This window comes from Balaenoptera musculus, chromosome 2 (assembly GCF_009873245.2).
Source record: "Balaenoptera musculus isolate JJ_BM4_2016_0621 chromosome 2, mBalMus1.pri.v3, whole genome shotgun sequence".
NCBI lineage: Eukaryota > Metazoa > Chordata > Mammalia > Artiodactyla > Balaenopteridae > Balaenoptera > Balaenoptera musculus.
The window spans coordinates 1,954,585-1,973,591 of record NC_045786.1 but is presented as its reverse complement, the minus strand read 5'-3'; the positions used below and the strand labels follow the sequence as shown (position 1 = coordinate 1,973,591).

General features: G+C 50.6%; 1 long non-coding RNA gene across 1 annotated transcript in view; it reads right to left on the bottom strand.

Annotated features, from left to right (window-relative positions):
- The window catches only part of LOC118891046, a 98,346-nt gene that overhangs the window by 12,219 nt on the left and 67,120 nt on the right, over positions 1 to 19,007 (bottom strand). The window contains exon 4 of the long non-coding RNA XR_005018880.1: positions 16,760 to 16,834. This is a non-coding gene — a long non-coding RNA (uncharacterized LOC118891046). The remainder of the gene's footprint in view (positions 1 to 16,759; positions 16,835 to 19,007) is intronic.

The following is a 19,007-nucleotide window of genomic DNA, read 5'->3' as shown; positions in this document are numbered from 1 at the left end:
GGATATACACATGGGCTGGAAATCTATTTTAAAAAGCAGAGGAATCATTGACACCAAAGTTTGGAGAGGGATTAGCTGGGCGTGAAGGGAAGGGGCTGTCACGAAAAAGAGGAGTGGGGAGGGTTTTGGAGATGTTGTCGTGATTCTCCTTCAGAGCCTGAGACAGGAGTAGGCAGGGTTCATTTTATTCCTCTTCTTCTGATTGCCTATAAATGTTTTATATTCTATGATGTATGATACATTTCACGAAAAAATTTATTTATTTTTATTTAAAAAAGAGTCAAGTAGCAGTGAATGACTTAAGCAACAAAAAAAGAATGCAGATTCTCTGTACTGACGCAGAATGATCGCTAAGGTATAGCGTCAGGTGAACGGAACAGGGTCAGAATAGCCTGCTTAGGAGGTGGTCACTGAGTAGATAAATAAGAAAAGGAGACACCTACCTGTACACCCCTGCCTGCGTATCCATCAAAATGTCCCTGTAAGGACACACTGGGGACAGTTAACACTGAAGTGAACACCGGATGCCGGGGGACCAAAAACGCAATTATCTTCACATCCTGCCCCTTCATAGTTTTGAATTTTGAGGCATTTGAAGGTTTTACGTATTCAAAAAACTTTGTTTATAAAAAGAAGTCTGACAGTACCAAACCTAACGTTATTGAAGATATGGCGGGCCCATGGGGAAACCTCCTTGGAAAGCAATCTGGAAATATCTCAGAGAGCTGGGGCCAGCACCGACGCTCCGAGAAAAACCTCCTTCACATGTGTTCAGGAACATACACAGGAACATTCAGAACAGCCTTGTATGTATATAATGAGTTAAAAAGGAAGAAAGATAGAAAGAAGGGTAGCAACCTAAAATTTCCCCCAAGAGGAAAACGCATTTAAAGAAATTCCCATGGATCCGTACAACAGACAATCATCCCAGAGTAGAAATGAATCTACAAGGATCAAAACCCCAAATTAAATGTGGAAAGGAAGCAAGTATGAAGATGATACACACTCAGTGATGCTGTTTACGTGGTGGTGTTCACACACATGAAAAAATTCTATGTATTTATACGTAAAGTGCATGAGGAGGACCCAGGTGAATTTCCGGGTAGATACTACCTCCAGGAAAAGATGGGAAATAAACTAAGGGAAAGGTGTAGAGAGGCTTCATCTGGGTGGGTCGTGCCTTCTTTCTGAAGCTGGGGTGTGGGCACCCGCCCTTTATTATATTACCTGTTCTAACTTCTTGATTCTACGTTATACTTCGTTTAAGTAAACAAAGTATCTCACTCGGCATACATTAGATTATAATAACAAAAGATGAACAGAAAAGATAAATTCCAACAAGTCTGACCCTGCAGGGGTATTTTCACCGTGTTGCGTCCAGCCAGATTCATTTGAACAGAAAAAAAAGGTAGGAATAAAAAGGTCCTGGAGTTTTGCTATGAAATCATCAGCTATTTAGAGCTGTGAGGAATTTTACTCATTGCATAGTCCAAGCCCCTCGTTTTTATAGAAGAAATTGGGGCCCAGAAAGGGAAGTGACCTGCCCAAGAGCATGAGACAGAGAAAGTCCATGATGGGACCGCGTCCAGGTCCCCGTCTCCTGGCCCCTGCCCGGGGCTTTGTCCTGGACACCGTATTCTTATCAGGGAACGAGCAGTGATTTCCCAAGAAGGCGTGCAGTTCCTGGACCAAAACATTAGCCAGCCTGTCGCTTGGGCACCACACCAGTGAGCCTCTGCCTGGCAAATCCTGAGAACAGGATTTCCTAGAGGGAGCAAAGCAAACAGCCCAGTGCGTGAGTCAGATGTGGGTGCAGCTACCTTCCCAGGAGGTGGGCCGGGTGAATCGCCTGCTAGCCTGCCCATTGTACACGTGTTACACAATTACAGATGGTGGATTGTGTGCGAGTGTGCCCGTGCGTGTGTGTGGCATCTAATATATAGTAAGTGTGCGGTGGTTGGTACCATTATGATCATCCTTTTAGGAGAAGTCACAAGTTTTCAGGGCCTGAAAACAAGGCTACTTTGGTTCAGAGAAGAAAAAAAAACAAAACAAAACTGCCCTGGACCTAGTCTCATGTTTCAAGTTTAAGGTGAACTAGCCTTTCCCAGCTCGCCGAAGCAATGCATGTGGACGTAGACGTGTTCTCCCATCCCCTCGGAGGGCCTCCATGGACACCCCGGCGAGGAGGGTGATGACAATAAAATAAGACAGTTGTCCTTTAACCCACAGACCCACATCCCCTTGAATGTCTGGGGACCTCACGGGCGGGTCAACAGCTCTCAGCCAATGAGCAGACCAGCCAGTGAAGCAGGTCACACCTCTCCTTTCCCCGCTGTGTAGCCACGCCACTGGTTGTATAAAGGAGCACATCTGAATGACAAGTGACAGAGGACTTCAGAAGAGGAAGGGTCAGCAAAGCCTCCAGAGGGAGGAAGAGAGGTCCCAGCCTCTGAGAACACGGGTGGTCGAGGGCTCTGTGCCCAGTTCCAGCGTGTGTGTGTTAGGGGTCCCCACACCGCCAGGCAGATCCGTGACGCCCGCTGGGTGTCCTACACTTCAACTCGGTTCTCAGGCTGTCTACCTGGAGGCAGGGTCGGGTCCCACAGCGCAGGGGCTCAGCCCCAAAGACCGCCCCCCAACCTCAGACGCCAGTCACAGGCGCAGACTGTGCCCTGGGCTTCTGACCAATGGCCGGAAACGGGAGGCTCCCACGGGCCTCCTTGGGTTCAGTTCATTTGCTAGAGCAGGTCCCAGAGCTCAGAGAAGCAGCGTGTGGACTAGATCTCCACTTGATTATAAAAGGGTGTAAGGACGGGCCAGATGGAGGAGACGCAGAGGGCGGGGGGCGGGCGGGGTGTGGGCGGAGGGCTCGGGGCTGCCGCGCCATCCCGGGGCGCACCACCCTCCCCAGACCGCCGCTGTCCACCGCCCCGCAGCTCTCCAAGGCCTCTTCTTTTGAGGTTTCATGGAGGCTTTGTTACAGAGACACGACTGATTGCATCTCTGGCCTTTGGTGACGGATCTCAGTCTCCAGCACCTCGCCCCTCCCCGGCGATGGGGGCGAGACTGAAGGCTCCAGCCCGCTAATCCCGCGGGTGGCTCCCGGGCCACCAGCGCACATCCTTGGGTGGGTCCCAAAGTCAGTAGCGTCACAAAAGACACCGTTATGCCTCTCATCACTTAGGAAATGCCATGGGTTTAAGCTCTGCTCCGTGAACAGACAATGGGGACAATGGACATCTATGCGGATTTCTTATTCTCAATCGCAACATCCTGGGGGGTTGGGTCCCGGGTCCCCGCCTTCCTCACCAACAGCCCCTTCCTCTCACAGGTCCTGAGCGGCCTCCCGGCAAGTTTCCTCTGGAAGCTCGCTGCTCTCTGGTGCCTGGCTTTTCAGTCGCCCCAAGACCCCTTAAAGGGTGAAGTGTCTGCCCTCGGGCTGCATTTCCGGAATGGGGGGGGGGGAGATGAAACTGGATTCATCACCTGACCTTTGTTTTTAATTCTACTGAAGTATTGAAGTTGATTTACAATGTTGTGTTAATGTCTTGTATGACATCACTTAGGTGCGGAATCTAAAATACTAACCTGATCGCGACAGGACGGGCGGGAGTGCTGTCTGAGGCGCGCTGGGAAGTGCGCAGCTCAGCGTCTGACGTGAAGGAAGGCCCCACGTGTGCACACATCCTCCCGCTGCTGAGGCTCCGCTCTGCTCGCCCCCCGGGAGACAACGATCCTCACGGCAGGCAGCGGGCGTTTCTGGGGACCTGTGCTTGCTCAGCCTTGCTGCCTGGCATTTTGGAGCCGTCTTGCAAGTGTCCTGTTTTTCACTAGCCAGCTCCCTGCCCCCAATCCACTCACCTTCCTAGTAGCACGGCTGCTTCCCCGCCCATGGAGTCGCCGTTCTCCAGTTCTGTGATTACGGCTGGTTGCCTTCCCTGCTTCCGGCCCCCTTCCTCTCCTCCCCACTTCCCACTGGTGACCTGCACCCCCTAGCCCCCCACTTTCCTCCAGGCACCCCATGCGTCGGAGCCCTTGAGATGCCGAAGCTGCGCCACCTGCTTTCGGTGGGGAGGACACCTCCCCCCCATCCCAACCCCGGAATGAGTCCACCCGGGGGGCCAAGTCGGGCAGCTTCTGTGAAATGCTGGGTCCGTGGTCCATGTACCCACAGCCCCTGCTCCCGGGAGACTCGGCCGTGAGCCCACAGGGAGCTGGACTCAGGAAAACTGGCTGCAGACAGCAAGCTGAGCTCACACCCTCCTCGCTCACGCGCCCACCTTCCCTTCGCCTTTGTTGTCAACTCCCAGTTCTCATGTGAGGCCCCCTTGGTCCTCAGGATGAGTTTCCCCCTGGGAAGTGCCTTAATCGCTCACTAAAAAATAAGTCTGGGGAAGACCTGCCTTATCTGGTCATCCCTGGACGGTCTAAACCCCGCACACGTTAGCTCAAGCCGGGCGCCCGCAGAGGTGCACGACCCCAGCCCGGGTCGGGGGACCAGGGCCCTCTCACTGTAGACAGCTGTGTCGCTGTTTGGGGTCAGGACTGAGGTCGTGCAGGGGCCCCCGCTGCCAGACGGGCCGGGCGTTGGCACCTCGGTCCCGAGCGCCCAGCGCATCTGCAGCCATGGTGGCTTCTGAGGGTCAGGTCACCGCAGGGCCCCCTGTGGGAGCAGAGATGAGATGTGAGTTCTGGGCCCGCACGGGCTGGGCCACCGCAGGGGCCTTTGAACAACGCAACGCCGTCCCGAGGGCCGGGGCTCTGCGCAGGGCCCCACTGGTGACAGTTTTTGTGGGGCCGCAGCAGGCCCTCCCTTTGCCTTGTTTGGAGACAGGCAAATGGGGTTTCTGCTTTGGGGAAAGATGCAGTGGAGAATATGCTTCTCGTTACACTACACGGAGACAGATGAGGAGGTCAGGCCCGGGTCCCTGCGGCTGCGGCTTGAGCACCAATTTCCTCCCGCGGGCCAGCTGCCTGCCTCACACACCTTCCCGAGAATCTGACACTGTGAGACTCAGGGCGTGGGAATGAGAGGCCAGGGGAGGCCAGAGTTTATCTCACTGCCTTGTTTCTTTCCTTCTCTCTCCATCTCCACCCTCCCTCGCGGCCCCCACGTCGCTGATTCTGTCTTCCTGCCTTCCAGCCGTGGAGACCCGCCCGGTCGTTGCCCCGCTTCCCGTGCTGTCTCCGCGGCCCCGGCCTCCAGGCCCTCACCCCATCCATCCCATCCGTGCCAGCGCTGCCCAGCAGGCAGACACATCAGAGGCGGCCCGGCGCGGCGTCTCCCCTTGCCCGTCGAGAGGCGCGGTCGCCGTCTGCTTTCAATGAAGTGTGGGTTTTGGTACGCATTATGGAAACAGAAACGGAAAAACCATCGAGGTCCCTCCTGCAAAAACCATCATTATCCACCGAAAGGAGCTCTTAGCAACTTCCGGGTGGAGAGCACATCACTGCGAACGAAGAGGAATTCAGACAGCGTTCCTGGCAGGGCTACACAGACGGGAGAGGCAGAAGTGGGATGTTCTCACTCCCCCGGCAGTGGGGGAGAGCGCCTTAGCCCGGCGAACAGGCGGTCCTGCAGCCAGCGCTGCGCAATCTGACACCGGCCCCGGCCGCCGGTTCCTCTCTGACTCAGGAATGCGGGCTGGCAGGGCCGCCTGGTAGGCTGAGTGGTGAGACCAACGCCCGCGCTCCATCAAGGGCCAGCTCTAGCAAAGACCAAATGCCATCTGCCCTAGGGCCCCGTGCACCGGACAGGGGCCCGGCTGCCCTTGGGCCGTCAGAGTGGCCTTTGCGGGGCCTTCCAGGAGGAATTCACCCTCCTCCCCTCAGCCCACGTGCTGAGGGGCTGCTGTGTGTCAGGCATCAACCTCAACAAGTCTCCAGCTGAGCAAGCGAGGACAGTGCCTGCGTGTGCTAGGCACTCGGGAAGCATCTGGAAGGAACGAAGTCATGACAGATGGGTCTGGACAATGTCCTCTGTCTTTTCTCTGGCGTGAGAAGAGCCAGCACGGCCCCTGCCAGGGAGTGGCATAGATTTACATCCTGTGTGAGATCCTGTGTGCGTGTGTGTTTCAGAACCCCGCCATCCCTCCACTCAGGGATGCCTGAAATTCCAGGCTTACAGACCTCTTTCCTTCTTCCATCCTAAGATACCATTATCTCAGAGAGAAGAACACTTTGAGCTTTATCAGTAATTGGTGTCTTAGGGGAAATTAGTTCATCAGACTTTCCTGGAGGGAAAGTCTTAATGGAGGGAAAAAGGAAGAAAATGAGTGCTAAGTACCGATGCGGGGGCAGAGCACACAGCTAGATGGTCCCAGGGGCCCTGGCGGAGGAGGGCTGGGCTGGGCTGGGCTTGGATTGCAGAGTGCGCGGGTCTGACCTGCCTGCGCTCGGGGAGAGACACGCCCAGGGACCAGCGTCCACGCAGCTCTTGTCAGGGAAGAGTCTCTGCTGAGAGGGGCCGGATCGCTGACCGTGGGGACCAGGTTTGACCCCCAACCCGCTCTTCTGGATACCATACTTCTCATCTGTCCACATGTCCACCGTGACTTTCACTGGTTGGTAAAAGGAAGCAAGTGGGGCACAGCTGTCAGTCTGAGAACACGGTCCCTCAAAGCCCAGCCCTGGTCTTGGTTTCCTGAGCATCTCTGATGGGTGCACAGCTGACACACGTGTTCACGTGCACACACACCTGGCTGCCACCACGTCTCAAAACCCAGCGTGAACTATTCACAACAGCCAAGACACGGAAGCAACCTAAGTGTCCACCAGCAGAGGGATGGATAAAGATGCAGTACAAATATACAATACAATGGAATACTACTCAGCCGTAAAAAAGAATGAAATAATGCCATTTGCAGCCACATGGATGGACCTAGAGATTATCATACGAAGTGAAGTAAGTCAGACAGAGAAAGACAAATATCACATGATATCACTTATATGTGGCATTTAAAAAAATAATACAAACGAACTTATTTACAAAACAGAAACAGACTCACAGACATAGAAAACAAACTTATGGTTACCAAGGGGGAAAGGGCGGGAGAGAGGGATAAATTGGGAATTTGGGAGTAACATATACACACTACTATATATAAAATAGATAACAAACAAGGGCTTACTGTATAGCGTGGGGAACTCTACTCAATATTCTGTAATAACCTATATGGAAAAGAATCTGAAAAAGAATGTATATATATATATATGTATATACGTATAAATGAATCACTTTGCTGTACACCTGAAACTGACACAACATTGTAAATCAACTCTACTTCAATTAAAATAAACAAACCCCAGCGTGCAGCTTCCTGGGGATGAGTACCCAGATAGAGCCCTGGAGCAACAGTGACTATTGTCTACGAGACTGTGGCTTACAGCAGGGGTCCCCAACCCCCAGGCCGAGGACCAGTACCGGTCCGTGGCCTGTTAGGAACTGGGCCGCACAGCAGGAGGTGAGCGGTGGGAGAATGAACGAAGCTTCGTCTGCCGCTCCCCATGGCTCCCCAGGGCTCGCATTACCGCCTAAATGATCCGCTCCCTGCCCGTCCGTGGAAGAATTGTCTTCCACGAAACCAGTCCCTGGTGCCCAAAAAGTTGGGGACCGCCGGCTTACAGGACAGACAGTAACCTCCGAAACTTCAAGGTCGGCTTGCGGCAGGCGCTGTCTTGGTGTGCGTGTACACGTTAGCTTAGCAGTTACGTTACAGTACAACTCTCCTTAAGTTTTCCAGCTGAGAGAAGGCACTGACAGCTAAGAAAGAGTGTCACTCCCCTTCTCCCCACCCCCCAGCACTGCAGAGGGACAGGGACTTCTCGTCCTCCTGGTGGGCGGGCTGTTTATTTACTCAGCTCTCTGGGCAGCTCATGGAAGCATCCCAGTGTGGGCTTAAGCGAACCAGAGCAGGGTGGTTGCATGGGCTGGACCCATCACACCAGGTCTTTCCTGAGCTCAGAGCCACTATGCAGATCCCATGGCAGGAGGGCCAGGGTTCCAGGAACCCCCGTTGCCACATGCAGATCCAACCCAACAAAGACAAGAGTTGCTGCAAACCGAAGGATGGGCTCCAACCAGTGGCAACCCGGGCGTCAAAGGTCCGCCTCGTCTGTTATATAAAGTTAGTTAAGTAGTTACTCATCACACATCGGTCATCCTTCAGTCTATACTACTGACTGCTCGCTTTGGAGTTTTCTGTTATTTTGTGGTCTACACACCAGAAGGTTTCAAGCAGGGACTATTCTTTCTCATTTTTAATAGACATTCACATGCGTTGAAAGTGCTGGCCATTCATTGAAGCCATCTGGATATGAGGATCTGGGTGGGTGAAAGGATTGTGTGATGTGTCCAAAGCTACATGGGGAATTTTAGGAATTTAAAAGGCCAGAGCTACCTCTATACTAAAAATTCCTTCCCACCTTTGGAGGTACACTTAACTAGTCCAACCCCTGGACATGGTCTAGTAACTCTGGGTCAGCTGGAATGAAGGGGCCTAACCAATCATCTGGAGCTAAATGAGCCGCATACTGTGGATCTGTTGGGTCGTTAACATGGTTGGAACTAATAGGGCAGAGTTAGTTTACAGGCAGAACTTGGAGACGCTGTGGGCTAGGTTCCAGACCACTGCGATAAAGCGAAGGTCTCAGTAAAGCAAGTCACACAAATTTTTTGGTCTCCCAGTGCATATAAAAGTTATGTTTACACTAAGTGTGTAATACCACTGTGTCTAAAAAAAAACAATGTACATGCCTTAATTAAAAATCCTTTACTGCTGAAAAATGCTAACCATCATCTGAGGCTTCAGCAAGTCGTAATCTTCTTGTGGGTCGGGGGATCTTGCCTTGATGTTGACGGCTGCTGACTGACCAGGGGGGAAGTCACTGAAGGCTGGGTGGGGTGGCAATTCCTTAAAATAAGACAGCAGTGAAGTGGCCGCATCCATTGACCCTTCGTGTCACTGAGCACTTAGAGGCCATTGTAGGGTGATTAACTGGCCTCATTTCAATATTTTTGTGTCTCAGGGAAGAGGGAGGCCCGAGGAGAGGATGAGACTGGGGGGGGGGTGGCAGTCCGAACACACACAGCATTTGTGGATTATGTTCACTGTCTTCTATGGGCGCAGTTTGCGGCACCTCAGAACAACTACAATAGTAACTGCAATCAGTAGTCACAGCTCACTGATCACAGATCGCCATAACAAACATAATAATAAGGAAAAGTTTGAAATACTGTGAGAATTACCAAAAGGTGACAAAATGTTGGGACAACGGTGCCGACAGACTTGCCTGACGCAGGGTTGTCACAAACCTTCAATTTGTTAAAAGCGCGGTATCTGTGAAGCGCAATAGAACGAAATGCAGTAACACGAGGGATGCCTGTATTTCAGATTGAGGCTCTGACCGTCCTCTGCTTAATGACCACAAGCCAGGAGTTCTGAGGAAGTGAGGTAACCTCCGTACAACAGTCCGAACAGATAACACACAGATAGGGCCTGCCCTGCGCCGGACATTGTTCCGAGCACCTCGCGAATGTTAACTCGCTCAGTCCTCGAATCAGCTTCCTGACGTCAGCTCTATTATTGTCCCCAGCGTGCGGATGAGGAAATGGAAGCACAGGGAGGTGATTTTCCCAAAGTCACCAACGGTTAACTGGGCCACGTACAGACCAGGTCCCCAGCTCACCTCCTACACTGGGAATTGCCAACCATGATTACTCATGAACTCTGGACAGCTAATGCAGTGGATCTGCCCTGGCTGGATTTGTGCTGCCACCATGAGGGGGACGACTCACACTCCAGCCAGAACAGGGAGAAACTCAGGCACCAGGCGGACGTAGGTGGAGCCGCGGTCCAGGTCTCTGCTCCAGACCACTCCTCCCAGCAGGGGCCCTGGCGAGCCAGGTGGAGAAGCAGAGCCGGCCTTGCCTGTGGGCTGCAGGGCATGAAACTGGGGTGCAGGGCCCAGGTTCAGAGGCCGGGGCCAGAGCGACACGAAAAGCCAGGAGACCGTCCAGCTTGGTCAGATGTCCGAAGGATTAGATGGATTGGAGGGATGCAGGTGTGAGTCAGCAAGGTGCAGAGCACGACCCCAGCGTGGAGGTGGAACTCGGGAGGGGTGGGGACAGATACAGGGCCAAGCCCAGGGCTGACCGCACACCCCCAGCTGCTTCACACCGGAAACCGCAGGCCGGGGCGGCTCCAGGGCGGGCCTCCTCCCATCCCTGGCTCGACCTGCTCGGTACGGAAGCTGGGATACCGTCCAGCTACTGGTAAGTTCTGGAAGGACAAGACCAGGAGTCCCTGCTCACCCCATGCCCACCACGCTGGATCCAGAGAAGCAAGACGGGGGAGTGGGCAGAGGCAAGGCTTTGGAGTCAGTGACCCCTGGGCTCAGACCTCTGTTCAGCTGTGACCTTGGCCGGAGTCATAACCTCCCTCTAAGCCTCCATCTCCTCGCTGTAAAACGAGGGTCACAATAAAGCATGCACCTCCGCAGGTTAGCGGGGTAGATAAATGAGATGGTACGTGCAGGGCTTGCGCAGAGGCTACGTCACTGATACGCGCTCAGTGGTCCCTCTCACCGCTGTGATCAGCAGCGTTACAAATAACAAAAGTTATCGATCGGGGCTCTGTTTTCTCCCCTAGCTTCTGACTAAGTGGGTATCCGCCCTTCCAAAGGCTCTCCCCCTTCCCCTGCCCCTCAGAACCCTGGGCATTTACTGGGCACCTAAGGGTGGTGGGGTGGAGGGCAGAGGAGGGGCCAGGCTGAGGGCAAGGCGTTGACCCAAATAGTCAGTAAAGCTAAGCCATCTTTGGTTTTAAGACCATTTTCTCAGAAGAGTTCTTCCGGCCCTTTGCTCGATCCTGGGATGCTTTCAAGGCCCCGGGAGCGTCAGGTTCCATGAGGCAAGGCCTGCTGGTCCACAGCTGTTTCCATCCTGGCCCTTCTGGCCGCATCTGAGTCTTCACAGCCTCCCCGGCTGTGAACACCCCGTTAGCTACATGCATCCGCCGTTGCGTTTCCAGCCTTTTTGCAAAGCGCTACTTAAGCTTCCATCTTTTAAACCACGAGGTCACAATCTGTGTTCATATGTTGGGACAAAGCAGTCGTCCTCTTCCAAAGATGTTGTACCGCCAGCTTAACGATAGGACGCGGGTCCCACACTCACCCACTGAGACCTTGAGCCCCAGGTGGGAAAATCTCCTCCCCCAGACACCTCCACCTCCCCCCAGGATGGCCTTCCACCCGTCCAGGGACAGCTGGGATATCCAGGAGAGCTGGCCGCCCGGCCCGTGGCTCACATCGCCCCTGCCCGGCCAGGCCTGAACGACTTCAGGATACAGCAGTTAACAAAGGAAAATACGAAGGGAGCCGGATTTTCCCAGCTGCCTAAGAGGGGAAAGGAAGCTGGCCTCGGTGACTCATACAATGGCATCGAAACAATTCAAGGAACTGTCCGGAGGAAGTGACCAGAATAGCCGGGGATGGCTCCGTGCTGGTGGGGTGGGGAAGGTGGAAGCCAGGATCTCCGCAGCACAAGAGAGGGAGGTTAAAACAAGAGAAGGAAATTTCCCGGGGCGGGGGAACTGCCCTTCAGAGGCATTTACTGAAATGAAGCTGTCTGTTGACTCCCAGGCCCAGGAGGAGAAGATCCGCGGGGGAGCGCAGAGGAGAAGGCTGCGGTGCTGGGGTCTCCCCAGTGACGGGGGCCGCTCGCCGCGGAAAGCGCCGCCCACCCCCCTCCCAGAGCTGCTGTTTCACCACGGCCTGCTCACCCACCCGCCGCGGGAGCCAGGAGGGGACCCAGCGGGCCTCGTGCAGGGAAAGAAGGGCCCTGGGCCCAGGCTGTGTGGCCCCCGGGGAGAGGGCCTTGTCTGCAGAGAAGCTTGAATATAGATGCTAAGTCCCGAGGTCATCCTCCCCTCCCCCTGCTCTAAGAGTCAGCTCCGAAAGCCTCTCTCAGGGGTGAAAGAGGTTCAAAGTCTTCAAGAGCCAGCTAACTAAACACGGAGCCCAGGAGAGGGTAAACAGCTGTCCACTGTCACACTCCGGATCCTTGGCTTCAAAGGACTCCGGCGCGATTACAAAAAGAACACGAGAGTTCTCTGTGTTTATTTTAAAGTAAGGCCTTTAATAAACAGTCTTAAAAAAAAAAAAAAAAACCCAAATAACACACAGGGGAAGCAACCTTCTTTCTCTCTTTTATGCATCAGTCAAAGCACCACACTCGCCTTGGCTTTGGCTTAAATGAGTTTGGTTTCTTCGCAGAAGTTCACCGTTTATAAAATACATACATTTTATGGACTTTGTTCTCCCCACTGGCACAGCTTGAGGTTGGTTCAAAGTTCTACAGAGTTAAGCAAAACCACATGGGACCGGGCGGCTCACGTTGGCCAGTGTCCACAGAGGCAGTGTCAGAGAGGTGGGCGAGGCCGGGGGGAGGGAGGCAGGGGGGCCCACACAGGGGACCTCAGTGGTGCTCTCGCCTCCCCTCTCCTCTCTCCCGCCCAGGGCGCCCTGGCCCCAGGAGAGAGAGGTGAGCAAACTTGGCCCAGGGCCACCCGGCGCTCGGAGGTGAGGGGAGTGACAGCTGAGCTGGCTCCGGTCTGCGGTCCTGTTTCTAATCCTCCCAGACCTGGGACGCTCTGATGAAAATGCAAATCGTGGAAGTTCTGTTTGTTTGTTTGTTTGATGTGTCTTCTTTCTTTTTTTAAATTAAATTAAGTTTATTTATTCTTATACAGCAGGTTCTTATTAGGTATCTATTTTATACCTATTAGTGTACACATGTCAATCCCAATCTCCCAGTTCATTACACCACCAGCCCCACTTCCCCCCTTGGTGACCATACACTTTTGTTCTCTACATCTGTGTCTCTATTTCTGCCTTGCAAACCGGTTCATCTGTAGCGTTTTTCTAGATTCCACATATATTCGTTAATATACGATATTTGTTGGGTTTTTTTAAAAAAAGGTAAAAACCACACCCCTTAATTACAAGAAGTCAAAAGTAGAGGCATTTAAAGTCTGTGCATGTGTTTAGGTAGGTAGGTATGTAGGTAAGTAGGTTGGAGAGAGAGAGATAGATGATAGATAGATAGATGATAGATATAGATAATAGATAGATGATAGATAGATAGATGGTAGATAGAGAGATGATAGATAGATAGACAGATGATAGATAGATAATAGATAGATGATAGGTAGATAGATGATAGGTAGATAGATAGATAGATTGATGATAGGTAGATATAGATAATAGATAGATGATAGATACAGATAGTAGATGATAGATAGATGATAGATAGATGGAAGATGATAGAGAGACAAATGGTAGATAGGTAGATGATAGATAGATATAGGAAATAGATGACAGACGATAGTTGATAGATAGATGCTAGATGCTAGATAGATAGATATAGATAATAGATAGATATAGATAATAGAGAGACAGATGATAGATAGATAGATAGATATAGATAATAGATAGATAGATAGATGATAGATAGATAGATTGATAGATAGGAGCCAGTAGATGATAGGCAAACATAATAGATGATAGGGAGAGAGAGAGACGTAAATTCATAGCTAACTCTGATCCCATTTTTCCTGAAAAAACTTCTCTTTCCCACACCGTTTTTGGCAGCTGCTGGCGCTGCCTACTGGACAGGCATTTGTCCCCTCTTCCACACTGACGGAGCTCTGGTTAATTCCAGCATCTACCTCTCCTCTGTAGGACTCAGGGTTAAACCTGATTCCTCTGAGCCAGTCTCATCCTGGGTACTGGTTAGGTGTTTGGTAGGAGAGAAGTTCCATGAGATATGGCGGATGGCTAGCTAGGACACCACTGGGAAAGGCTTTTCTTCCTGAAATAAAGGGACATAAGAAAAGAGTGCTCTCTTTTCTGACTCCAGGAAGTCTGAAGCTGATGAAGTTGCCTTGAAACTATGAGGGCAGCTAAGTAAAGATGGCAGAGCAAGAAGATGGAGAGAACCTAGGTCTCTGATGACTTGGTTAGAACACTGAATTAACGAACTGTTAAATTGACCTAATTCTGGACTTTCTGTTATGAAAGAAATAAACTCCTTTATTATTTAAGTAGTTTTTTGGTAATAAGAATTTAAAGTATAATTCACATACCATTGAAAGTGTACCATTCAATGGTTTTTAGTATATTCACAGATTGTACAACCATCACCACAAATTATTGTTAGAACATTTTCAGCCCCTCCCAAAGAAATCCCATACACATTTTAGTTATCCCTCCCCAGTCGTCCCATCCCTCCCAGCTATAAGCATCCACTATTTTCTATCTCTATGGAATTGTCTATTGTGGACATTTCAGTGGAATCAAGCAATGAATTGGCCTTTTGTGACTGGCTTCTTTCACTTAGCATAATGTTTCCAAGGTTCACCTATATTGCAGGGTATATCAAACATATATTTCATTCCTCTTTATAGCTGAATAGTATTCCATTTCATGAATATACAGCATTTTGTTTATCCATTCATCAGTTGATGGATATTTGGGTCATGTCCACCTTTTGACTATTATGAATAATGCTGCTATGAACATTCATGTACAAACTTTTATATGATCATATTTTTTTCATTTCTCTTGCATATATACCTAGGTGTGGAATTGCTGAGTTACTTAAGTAATTTTGAGTTGGATTGTGTGTTACTTGCGGCAAAAGCATCCTAACTGATACTTTTTTTTTAACATCTTTTTTGGAGTATAATTGCTTTACTGATACATTTTAAACTAAATAACACAAAGAGAAAGATCTTGGTTTCTACACACACTCAGGCTGCCAGTCTCTGGCTATTCTCTCTCCTTGATGTTACTGGGAAGAGGAAATCAAGTTCAAGAGTGCTGGAATATTTTGCATATGATCATCTTCCTGAAAAGTCATTTATTTTGTCTGAGTTTTGCTGGACCTGAAATAAATAAAGCTGACAAACGGCTCAGCTGCAGTTTCCTTTACTAAAGCATATCATGAGCTCCAGAGGCTCCAGAATTTCAGAGAACTAGCATGGAACCCACTCAGTCACTTAACCAAGGTGAACCCATGCAACTTTCCATGATAACCTGCTAGGTTAGCTAATGGTCACTTTGTTGGGTTCCTTTGAACATGAAAAGCTTTGGCAACTTCAAGGGTGTTTCTAAAAGATTCCAAAAGCCTTGCACATTTCTTAATAAGCTTTCATACATTAGTTATCAGTTAAGTTTAGAAGAAATTGGCAGGAAAAGGTCACAGATTTGGAAGGGAGGGGCTGTGAGATTCTGGAGACCCAGGTGAATGGATAGAGACCAAAGGAGGAAGAAAAGAGGCAGAGGCAAGCTCTGTCATTTTGAAATTTGGATGAAAGCCACCTCTGACCTCAGGAATTCTTCACAAACATCACCTTGCTTGCCATCCTTGCTAATTAAATTAGGATGTGTTAGACAAATGATAGATAGATAGATGGGCAGATCGATAGATAGATGATAGATAGATGATAGATAAGCAGATAGATGGTAGATAGATAGATACATAGATACATAGATAAATGATAGATAGATGGGCAGATAGATGATAGAGAGGTAGATAGAGAGATAGGCAGATAGATAGATGGTGGATAGACAGATAGGCAGATAGATAAATAATAGGTAGATAGATAAATGGGCAGATAGGTGATAGATAGATAGATAGGCAGATAGATAGATAGGGCAGGCATGACTATTACAGTAAGGTAGAGACTTATGATAGTAAGTTTAGTTAGGAAAACAGAAATCACACCAGATATTCCAAACAGAAATGTTTTAACAGCACAGGTAATTGGTGACACAGGTGTTAGGAAGCTGAAAGAGCAACATGAGATGTTAGAGGAGCCCAGAGACTAATAACTACAGAAGCTGTCCTGGGAAATAACATGGAAGAGGTAGTGTCACCAGCTGTGAGCTGGGATGAGGGGCCTCACGGATCTGTTGGCCTCCAGAGCAAAGTCCTGTCCCACTGGTGTCCAGACACGTGGAGACAGGCAGCTACCACAAGTCCCTTCTGCCCCCTCTTCCACCGTCCAGATCCCCTCTAGTGCTGACCACTAACACACCTGGTAGGAAGCTGGCGAGGGAGCCTGGGAAATGTAGCTGGCAGAGTCTCAGCCCCCGAATCCCAGAGCAGCACAGAGAAGCATGGTCTCAGAGCTAATGGACAATAGGTAAAAATCAATACCTGTTTGGCCAGCAACTGCCATACACAACCCTCTACCTTACTGGAGATTTCCTACAACAATGACGACTTGCTTCTGTCCCATCAGATGCAGCAATCTGCCTTACAAATGATGACCCTCTCCCCTTCTCCCCCAGAACGTGAAACATCGGGTCCTAGGGACTTCCCTGGTGGCGCAGTGGTTAAGAATCCGCCTGCCAATGCGGGGGACACGGGTTCGAGCCCTGGTCCAGGAAGATCCCACATGTCGCGGAGCAACTAAGCCCATGCGCCACAACTACTGAGCCTGAACTCTAGAGCCCACGAGCCACAACTACTGAGCCCATGCACCACAACTGCTGAAGCCCGCGTGCCTAGAGCCCGTGTTCTGCAACAAGAGAAGCCACCTCAAGGAGAAGCCCGCGCACTGCAATGAAGAGTAGCCCCCGCTCGCAGCAACTAGAGAAAGCCCACGCGCAGCAGCGAAGACCTAACACAGCCATAAATAAATAAATAAATTTATTTATTTATTAAAGGAAAAAAAAAGTTGGGTCCCACCTGTCCTCTCCTTATCTCAGATTTTCGTGAACTCCTCTTCTAGCTCAGTCACAATCCCACTTGAACTTCTGTAACCTGGAGATGAAATGAAAAAGCTATCCATCAACAGCAAGGCTGATATGAAATGATGTGATGACAAGCAAAGAGGACAAAGCATCGCTGCTACAGTTTTCATCTCTATACAGGACACAGGTCATCGCTGATTTCTGTAACTTCCTTCTTCCCTTTCCCCACAGACAGACAGCCACTCGGTCAGTCCGAGTTCTCTACTTTGCTTCTCCTACTTTCACTCCTAAGGGACTGAATCTTCTACAGTCCTACGGTTCTTAGGTTACTAGAATTTTCCATCAATGTTTGTTACAGGACTTCATGGGACCAAGAGCTGCCCCCAGAGGATCCCCCAACCTCCTGACACAGTCCTCCCGGCCCCTATTGTGTAGCGGCAGCCTCATCTTCTGCTACATAATCAGGAGCAATCATCCCAGCCAGAGGGTAAACCCTTCTTTGCCTACTGGTTCAGTGGCGTGAAAGCCCAAATGTCCAGGTAGAAGTCCCAACTTTCAACTTGATGGAAGCATTGTGTGCCCTGCTGGAAGCAAGCATCTGTTGTCACTAAGAGCTCTAAACCCAAAGTTGCTGAGATGGGAAGGCAGTTTCTCCAGGGGATTTACTAGTGATGGGAGCCAAGTCCATCTTCATCCCTTGATTTCTAGATGCTTCGGCTCTGGTTATGGGGGAAACCGCACCACGTTTCCATTACCACACACTGCAGAGCAGTGCCCAGCATCTCAGGTGTTGTGCCTCACCTTGCACTATAACCGCTTCCTCTGAGGGCCACTCTTCAGTTCTCTGAAGCCACATGCTTCTGGGTGATGGAACACATGGCAAGACGAAGCAGTTCACCGGCATAAGCCCACGGCTGCATTTCTTTGGCTGTGAAATGAGTTCTTTGGCCAGAAGTGAGGTTGTGAGGGACCCCATGACAGCAAATAACATAGTCCCTACGCCCATGGATGGTGATGGTGCAGAAGTATTTCAGGTGAATGGAAAGCCCCCATCTAGAATAAGGGCTTATTCCCATAGTATAAATTGCTTCTCCCTCCTTAATAGAGTAGAAGGGATCCAGTGGAATCACTCTGCCTGCAGGTGGCCTTCAGGAGTGATGTCACGTCCAGGACTCCACATGCTTCTGCTGTTGGCAGGTCAGGCACTCGCAACCAGGTCAACCGCAGTGAGGAGAAGTCCGTGTCGTGGAGGAGATGCAGGGCTTCCATACCTGCCACTATGGCCACGTTGTACGTGGACCCACTGACAGAGCACCAGTGTATTGATAGTTGTGGGGAAAGCTGGCCAACACCGCAAAGCATCATTGTATTCATCGGATTAGTGCGAGCCTCTTGTAAATACCACTCAGTGGGAACTCATATAGGACAGAAATACCCTCGCGCTTGGCACCCATTCTAGGATGTCACCCTATTCCTCTTCTCCAGTTTCTAGGGCATTCAGCACTCAAGAGCAAAGTGAAAGACAAGTTGCTGCATTTTGTACCTCCTACAAGTAGGAGTACCTTCTGTAGATTCTGCAGACCATTTATACCCTACACATTGTGTGTGCTTCTACCAGGCAATAGAGCTCAAAGTTTAAAGGTCTGAGCCTGTCATTTTCCCTCTGTAAGTTCTCTTTTGTAGGCAGATGTGGCCATCTGGTTTCTGCAATGGCCATTTTGCTGCAAGCACCACAGCTAATATGAATTAATCATGATGCCACTGTGTACACAGGAGTTGCCAATACCCAGGGTTTCACTGGCAAGCAGCTCAGCATTGCTTTCAAGGCCAAAGACAGAGGCAAATCCAGCCCACGTTCCCCTCTTTGTGGGTCTGTTTCCTGGGGCCCCCTCCTTCTGGTACCCTAAATATTCTATCAGCCAGGTTGTAGTCGGGGAAAGAGAAGGCACACCGGGTATTTCAATGCACAGAACCCATTCCACAGGCATTGGAAGACTGAAAGAGCAGCCATTGCGTGCTTAGGTAGCCCAGGGATTGTGCACAGCAGGAAGGAACTACCACGCAGGGCTGGGAGGAAAGAGGTGTCATCATCAGGCCCCAGGTTCACTCAAACCTCTGGGAGGGGGTCTCTGTAGAGCTGGCGCTCCAGCCTCTGAGGACAGGGTACCAGGCTCTGGAGAGCAGATCTTGAGGGGGAAGCTTTGCAGGGCTGGTGTCTAGACTTCTGAGCAGAGCGTCACAGC